We start from the raw sequence: 7,994 nt of genomic DNA, 5'->3' as shown, positions 1-7,994 counted from the left end.
TAAAAGATGATTGTAAAGTAATGTGTTTGAGGTGGAGAATAAAAATAAAAAGAAAGAAGCTGATTAACTATGCGCTACTCCTACTCTTGTCTAAACAGACTGAACAACTGAAGTTTGACTATGAGAATCGGTAGAGATGCGGCAACTATTAATGCGTAATAAGATGCATGGAGAAGTAGAGTTGTGGAGGAGATGTCACCAAGTCCTTAAGTTTAGTTGCAAGGGTAATCTTGCCACACTAACGTATCGCACACTTTTCGGTGGTCAACCACATACTTTATATCTCTATAATGCATGGTTGCGTTGAACATAAGGTTACTTCTATCTCTAGAAACACTGATTACTTTGCTTAGTGAGTTTCACTACTTACCCTCTCGGACAGTTGGTTATACCTACTCCGCTCATAGACAAGCATTGCGATAGTTTCACACTAAGCAAACAAGATTGACTCACTATACTCGTACAATGCACACCTCTCGATGGTTTGCTACATGCGTCATATCTCTATGCCGCATGATTGAGTATGCAATAACTCTTGTAATCTACACTTAACTCATTGTGGTGAAAGAAAAAGATAATGAAGTAGAAGAAGATGATAAAAATGATGTTGAAGGAATTAAAAAGATGCATTGATTACAAAATGTATTAATGTCTTAAGCCAAAATGTAATACAATACAGAGATGAGAAAAGAGATGGAAGGCTAGATGTAGGCAATCTCTTGCTTTCATTAGATTTCTGTCGAGGCTGCCGGTGGTGCAATGGATGGGCAGTGGAGTAGTCTCTCTTTAGATCTATCTCCGACGAAGCTCCGATCATCAATCGGAGAGGGTTGTGGAAGTGAAGAACTCTCAAAGACTTTCTTGTTCATGCTTTCATCTGTGATCACAGGAATCTGCCCAAGGCAGAAGTCCCGGATGCTTGAATTTGGATTCCAAAGTTCTATTTATAGAGCTCAAATGTCGAAAACTTTGATAATCCCACTCTGAATCACTGCCATGACTGACGTGATAGGTGGGAATGTCATCATGATCTTATCTCTTTGATACTCCCGAGATATGCGTTCATACTCGCTTCATCTGAAGGATCAACACATCTCACCTATTCTTTACGATCATACCTTCTATCATGGTTATCACTCTGTAGTTACGACATTTTATGCAATCAACTTTTCTTCATTAAGATCAACGCACGTGATCAACTCCTGCGACAACTACAATATAGACATTTTGATGCAAGATAATGCATGATATAGGGTTAGCGAGAATTTTTAGTGCTGATCAACGGAAGTTCATTATTCCACATGAATTCTTAGCAATATTAATGCATGTTCTGCTCATCAACCCTCATAATTCTAAGTAAAAGGCTGTAATAGCTTGTATTTCTACAAGCTATCAATGATGAATGATTGAATGGTTTGCAATTATGGATGTTTTCGAGATTGGGCTTTAGATTTATTGCTTTAAATTTACAAATTTAGTTTGTAAAGGCCCTTTATTTTTTGGTATAATTAAGCAATCAAGTTTGTAATTCGTAGTTCTGTGTCTTCATGATGATTCTTGTGTTTTTCTGGAGAAAACGAGACCCAAATCAAAGCAAAAACGAAGGAGTTCGCGTCTGTAAAGTAGGCGATTTTGCAGTTGCGTCGCGATGCTGCGATGCGGCTGGCGAACTTGTTCTTCTGTAGTGTCACAACGCTAGGACACGACGTCCCGACGCTCTAAGACGAAAAGAAGGCACGGTTTAGCGATCAATTTGTGGGTGGTTTGAGTGCTGGACGGTCCAGTTCGTGCGGTTCAAAACCCGATTCACCTATTTTGAATCGATTCAGGTATTATTTGATGTAATAGTTAGTTTTTCCATTAATTAAATTAATATGAAGGTTATAATAATTTAATTAATGGTTTAGAAGTCCAATCCCAGTCTATAAATTGTTCTTTCAGTTATGTGTTTGAACGTATGATTTAATTTTATTGTTTTATATGTCATAATGTATGTCATATAGTAAAATCTCACCGTAGGTTATGAATTTTTCATGCATCATGTATATTATAAATGTGTTGGGAATGTCCTAAAAACTCACAGTTTGTAAACATTAAACATATTCTATTCACAAAGATTTGATTGAGATTTCTTTCAATAAAGATGTCATTGAATTGCATTCATTCATAAATCCAATAAATTAACCCATGGCTATAATATGAATACTTAAACTTTATGTAGAGACATAAATTAAGGATCGACTTTTAGTATATAGCCACAAAGGTCTATAAATATATGGATAAGGTTAGGTACCTTATCTTGGGAACACTATAGATGCAGCTTACTTTATATACTGATATATGTGATCCCAAAATCGCTCATGTGGAGACATGCAAGTGGGGGTATCCTATGCAAAAGACATTTGCATAAACTGAATCACGAAATAGTCATTTTTCTTTATAACGATCGTTTATTGTTAAAACTGACTATTTTAATTCGATAACCTAAGGTAACTTGATCTTAATCCTGAGCTAACTATGAACTCCTATTTATTCAGAATTATCCTTTAATCTGCATAGATGAGAGTGATTCAACATCACCGCTCAATACGCCTCTCATTTTAGGGGTAAGACCGGATAGATAGCTGGGGATATAGTCCTGCAAGATGGAACTCACTCCCACCCTTCTTAAGGTCAGTAGATAGGCTATTCTCTTAAGTATTGACTCCTAGTCTTGTACAAAGGGGTCCCGCCCTCTCATGGTAGAAAAGAACTCAGTTCATTTGTTGGATCATTAACCAATTTTTCAATAGAGGATCGGTGGGGACTTAAGGAGCAAGATGTATTATAGAGGTAAAACGGTAATTTTAACCTAACTGTAGATACAAACGACCTGTGAAGGATCAACTTACTAATTATGGTTAAATCAAGTGGAAACTATAGTGAAGGGAGTGCAAATATTGAGCTATAGTGATATGGCTCGGAAGTTAATCAATAGTGATTAATTTTATTTAAAGAGTTTAGCCAATTTATCTCAAATTGTTGGAGCTCATGATCTGTAGGTCCATTAGGTCCCTCTACTAGCTTGTAAAATGATTAAATCTTAGAATAACGTGTTGGGAGAATTTGAGATGTTTCAAACTCGGTTTGGGGTTTGAAAAATTATATTTGATATAATTGATGTTTAATTGATGAATTAAACATTGTGTTTTTTAGAGAGTTAATAACATTTAAATATGATTTAAATATTTGATGAGGTGTTTTATTAATTTAATATATGATATTAAATTTAATTAATTTAATTAATTTTTCATATTTATTATTTTGAATTTATGAAATTCAAAATTTATTAATTCAATTTAATTAATTTTTTTATTTATGAAATTGAAAATTTATTTAATTAAAATTGATTTTGAAAATCAGTTTTGATTTTAAAATTAAAAATCATTTTATGATTTAAAAGAAAAAAATGGAAAATTAGTTGAAAGTGAGAAAATCCAACTTTTCTCACTTTCAATTACACCTCATGCCACTTTAATTCAAATGGAAAATGAAGTGACAATCACATTTGCAAACTGATTTGCATATATTAGTGTTATATAATAAGAGCTTGAGATTAGATTAAGCATTCACGCAAATCGAAAATCTGAAGTGAAAAAAAATCTACGGTTTTTCCTTCTAATCAATTCCTAAAATCACACCAAATTCATCTCATTTGAGTTCCACAACTCAATTTAAGATCTGAGGATGGTAAAAAAAAACTTTGGTGCTGGTCTACTGTAGAGATGGAAGAAGATTTACATGGAAATTTCAAGCAATTCGGTGATTCATCAAAGGTATGATTCTGAAATTCTAATAGTTAGAAAACTATGAACATGCATGCTAATTATCTAAAATTGATGTAGTTAGAGCGCTTGGATCCTTAATTGCTTCCGTATGTTGAATGTCAACTCCATCAAAATGATATAATATAGTTGCATGATTTATTTTATAGCATGCTCATGCATCATATAATATAAGTTTGCATGCATAATAACATTATCATGCATCATTTATATTTTAAGAGTTGTGATATATAGTTGGATGTATGTATGAATGTTATTATTTGAATTTCATTACTTTAGTATATAAGTATTATGTATGTTGAGTAATGAAATGGAAATAACATGAAGCATGTCATTACTTTAGGTAATATTATAATAGTTATAATTTTTTCCTAAGTATAATATAGAATCCAATGCATGGTTTTAATTTGTTTCATTTATTTTATAATCGTGATAATTAAATGAAATTAGAAATTAAAATCAATAATTCAGAATTGCATGCAAACTTAGGTTCAAATTATTTTTTAAATAGTTTAAAATATGATTCACATAGACCTAAGTTCACAACATTTCTAATAAGATTATAAATTAATTTAATATTTTAATCAGTTTAATAAGATTAAATTGGTTTTAATAAAAGATTAAAATTGTAGCAAAAGTCCTTGAAGGTGAATTAGATAGATTTGTTACATGTATGCAATTGTTGATTAAAGTTTATTAAAATGTTTAATTAACATTAATCAAAATTGTTTAACTATCCAAAGTAACTGTTACTTTTGGGAAAATTTGAACAATCACTTAGTAAAAATAATTAGCCATATTTTTCTAAGTTAAATTACCCCTAGGTAAAACACCCAGTGAGAGAAAAATTGGGTATATGATACTTCATTTTTTCTTTTCATATTTCTCCCCATAGTTCACACCGTGAGACGTATACTCGGCCTCGAGGTACCTTTGCTTGTGTCCCCCTATGGATGGTGTTTGTATAGGTCAATACCATGGTGAATGGAAAGAGTATTTATAGTAAGTGAGAATGGGACATGTGTCAACACATCCCACGGTCTCTCTCATTAGTTTGTAGTAAGTTTTCATGCTTAGCCTCGAGGCACCTTTACTTGTGTCCCCCTACCGATGGAATTTGTATAACTCTTTACTCAAACTCTAGAAATGGATAGGGTTACTTTAGTTTTTTCCCAAATCGGTTTTTTCCCTACAGTTGACTCATTGGGACGAAACTCTGGTTACGCTTACAAGAAAATGTTAAGCTAGTTAACAATTTATGGACCGAATGGTGATCGATATTTACAGGAAGAATGAGTTGTTCTATATATTAGTTGAGATAGCCTCATTTTAGTGAAATGGTACTTGATCACCCTACAGTGGGTTTTACCCTACCTCACTAGAACATCATTGCAAAATAGATGTCACATGAGGTGCATTAAATTATTTTGCTAAATTTGATTGGTTTTTCCAATTGAATAATGCTTGAATACTAATATAAATAAATTGTATATTTCAGCAAATTTTCTAAAATAAATTCCACAACATTAAATATGCTCACCACTGATAAATTAACTGGCGATAATTACATCACCTGGAAAAACACTATTAATACAGTTCTAATCATCGATGATCTAAGATTGTCCTGGTGGAGGAATGTCCTCTAGTTCCAGCTCAAAATTTCGCTTGAAATGTTTGGGAGGCATACGAGCAAATGAATAGACCCAAGCGTATATCTTGGCAAACCTTTTTGAAGTCTTGGCCAAGAAGCATGAGTCCATGCTCACTGCCCGTGAGATCATTGAGTCCCTTCGAGGAATGTTCAAACAACCATCCGCTCAGCTCAGACAATAATGGTCTTAAATTCATCTTCAATGCCCGTATGCAAGAGGGGGCATATGTTCGAGAACATGTTCTCAACATGATGGTCCACTATAACATGGTTGAGATGAATAAGTCTGTCATTGATGAGGCCAGTCAAGTTAGCTTCATCTTGGATACTTTACGTGAATGTTTCCTATAGTTCCATAGCAATGTTGTTATGAACAGGATTGACTACAACCTGACCACCTTGCTCAACAAGTTCCAGACTTTTCAATCTTTGATGAAAGTCAAGGAACAAAAGGGTGAGACAAATGTTGCCTCGTCTTCTAAAAGGTTCTTCAGAAGTTCGACCTCTGGAACTAAGTCCGTGTCTTTCTCTTCTGGCACCAAAAGGTGGGAGAAGAAGAAATGTGGAAAAGAGGAAGCTAACCCACCAGTTGTTGTCCAGAAGTACAAGAAAGTCAAGGCTTCAAAGGGAATTTGTTTCCATTACAACTAGAAAGGACATTGAAAGAGAAATTGTCCCAAATACTTGGTAGAAAAGAATAAGGTCAAGCAAGGTAAATATGATTTACTTGTTTTGGAGACTTGGTTATTGGAGAATGATGATTCGACCTGGATAATAGATTCAGGCGCCATTAACCATGTTTGTTCTTCATTTTAGAGAATTAGTTCCTGGCGGCAACTGGAGGCTGGGGAGATGATCAGCTACGACAGTGGGAAGACTTCGACTTTGTTTACATAAATCATATATTTTATTAGATAATGTATATATGGTTCCAGGCTTGAAAGGAACCTTATTTCTGTAAAATGCTTGCTTGAACAGAACTACTATTTATCTTTTATTGTAAATAAAGTGTTCGTTTACAAAAATAGAGTATATATTTGTTCTACAAATCTCGAAGATAATATTTATGTGTTAAGATAGTTAGCAACTAAAGCTCTCCTTAATACTAAACTATCTAAAACTGTGTTAACTCAGAATAAAAGATGGAAAATTTCTCATAAAGAAAAAAATGTCCATCTTTGACACCTAAGATTAAGACACATAAATTTAAATAGGATTGAGAGACTGGTCAAGAATGGACTTCTAAGTGAGTTAACAGAAAATTCTTTACCTATATGTGAGTTATGCCTTGAAGGCAAAATGACTAAAAGATCTTTTTACTGTAAAAGATCATAGTGCCAAATAACCCTTAGAACTTGTACATTCAGATCTCTGTGGTCCGATGAATGTTGAGATTGAATGAACTCTTATCAAAGAGAACTTACGAGCGGAAGCAAGATCATTCCAAATTTATTGTGATAGAAATACAACATTCACAAACATACATACAAGTTATGTGTTTCATAACAAATTGCAGCATGCTATCAACAAATTAAATACAAGGAACAAGAGACTCACCTTTGAAGAAATTTTCTTCTATTTATCTCTCACTCTTGCTTAGATCAGTACCTTTCGTTGTCGCTGCAACGCCAAACCAATTTGCTACCCAAATCTCTCGCTCTCGTTCAGTAAACGAACAGTCTTCTACACGAACAAGTAGCAACTGGACACCATCACTCGGTGACCTTGGTATTCTCGGGATAAGAATCCAAGAGGTGTGGGCTCTGTTGGATTTGGTAGAAGGAAGGAGGGAAGAACGATTATATTCAACGACCAAGCAAGTGGGAGAGTTTAGAGTCTATCGTATAGACTGGTGCTTGATTGTTTAGTAAAGGTACAGGATCATTTAAGTAATCAGTTCTAATCATTTAGATGATCATTTAGTGAATCTCGCTCAGGTGCACAATCGCTTAGTAAAAGCTACATGATCGTTTAGGAAACACTTAAGCTATTGTGTAGGCTCTCGTTAGCTAAACGATAGGCAGTGTACAATTTTGTGAAGCGATTATCCGACATCTTAGCAAAATGAAAACTATTTTCATTTTATCCTTCAGTTATGAAAAACTGAATGCAATCTCCCACTTTCACGCACGGTTATGGAGAAAACCACTAACAATTATCTCATAATTATTTTAAATATAATAACTAACTTATCGTATTATATTTATAACTTATAGTTTTAATATCACATCATATGAAATATTTAAACTATAGTTCTTTTCTCTTTTACTTGATATAAATCATATTTATATCTATTTTCCTCTAATTAATCTATTGTTGGGATTGATGTCCTAATTCTCCCAGAGTCTCGTAGTTTGTAAACTGTACACATTGTTATGAATAAAATAAGACTTAATTTATTTGACATTTGCTCATATCCAATAAACAAAGCTCCATGGTTATTGTATGTAAACTTAAGCATGTATATGAGATATACAAAAGGATCATGCCTTAAGTGGTAACCTCAATAGGTCTGTAGT

The sequence above is a fragment of the Benincasa hispida genome, chromosome 6 (assembly GCF_027475165.1).
Source record: "Benincasa hispida cultivar pf3 chromosome 6, pf3_genome.v1.1, whole genome shotgun sequence".
Taxonomy (NCBI): Eukaryota; Viridiplantae; Streptophyta; class Magnoliopsida; order Cucurbitales; family Cucurbitaceae; genus Benincasa; species Benincasa hispida.
The sequence above is the reverse complement of the archived record's forward strand: the minus strand, read 5'-3'. Positions refer to the sequence as shown.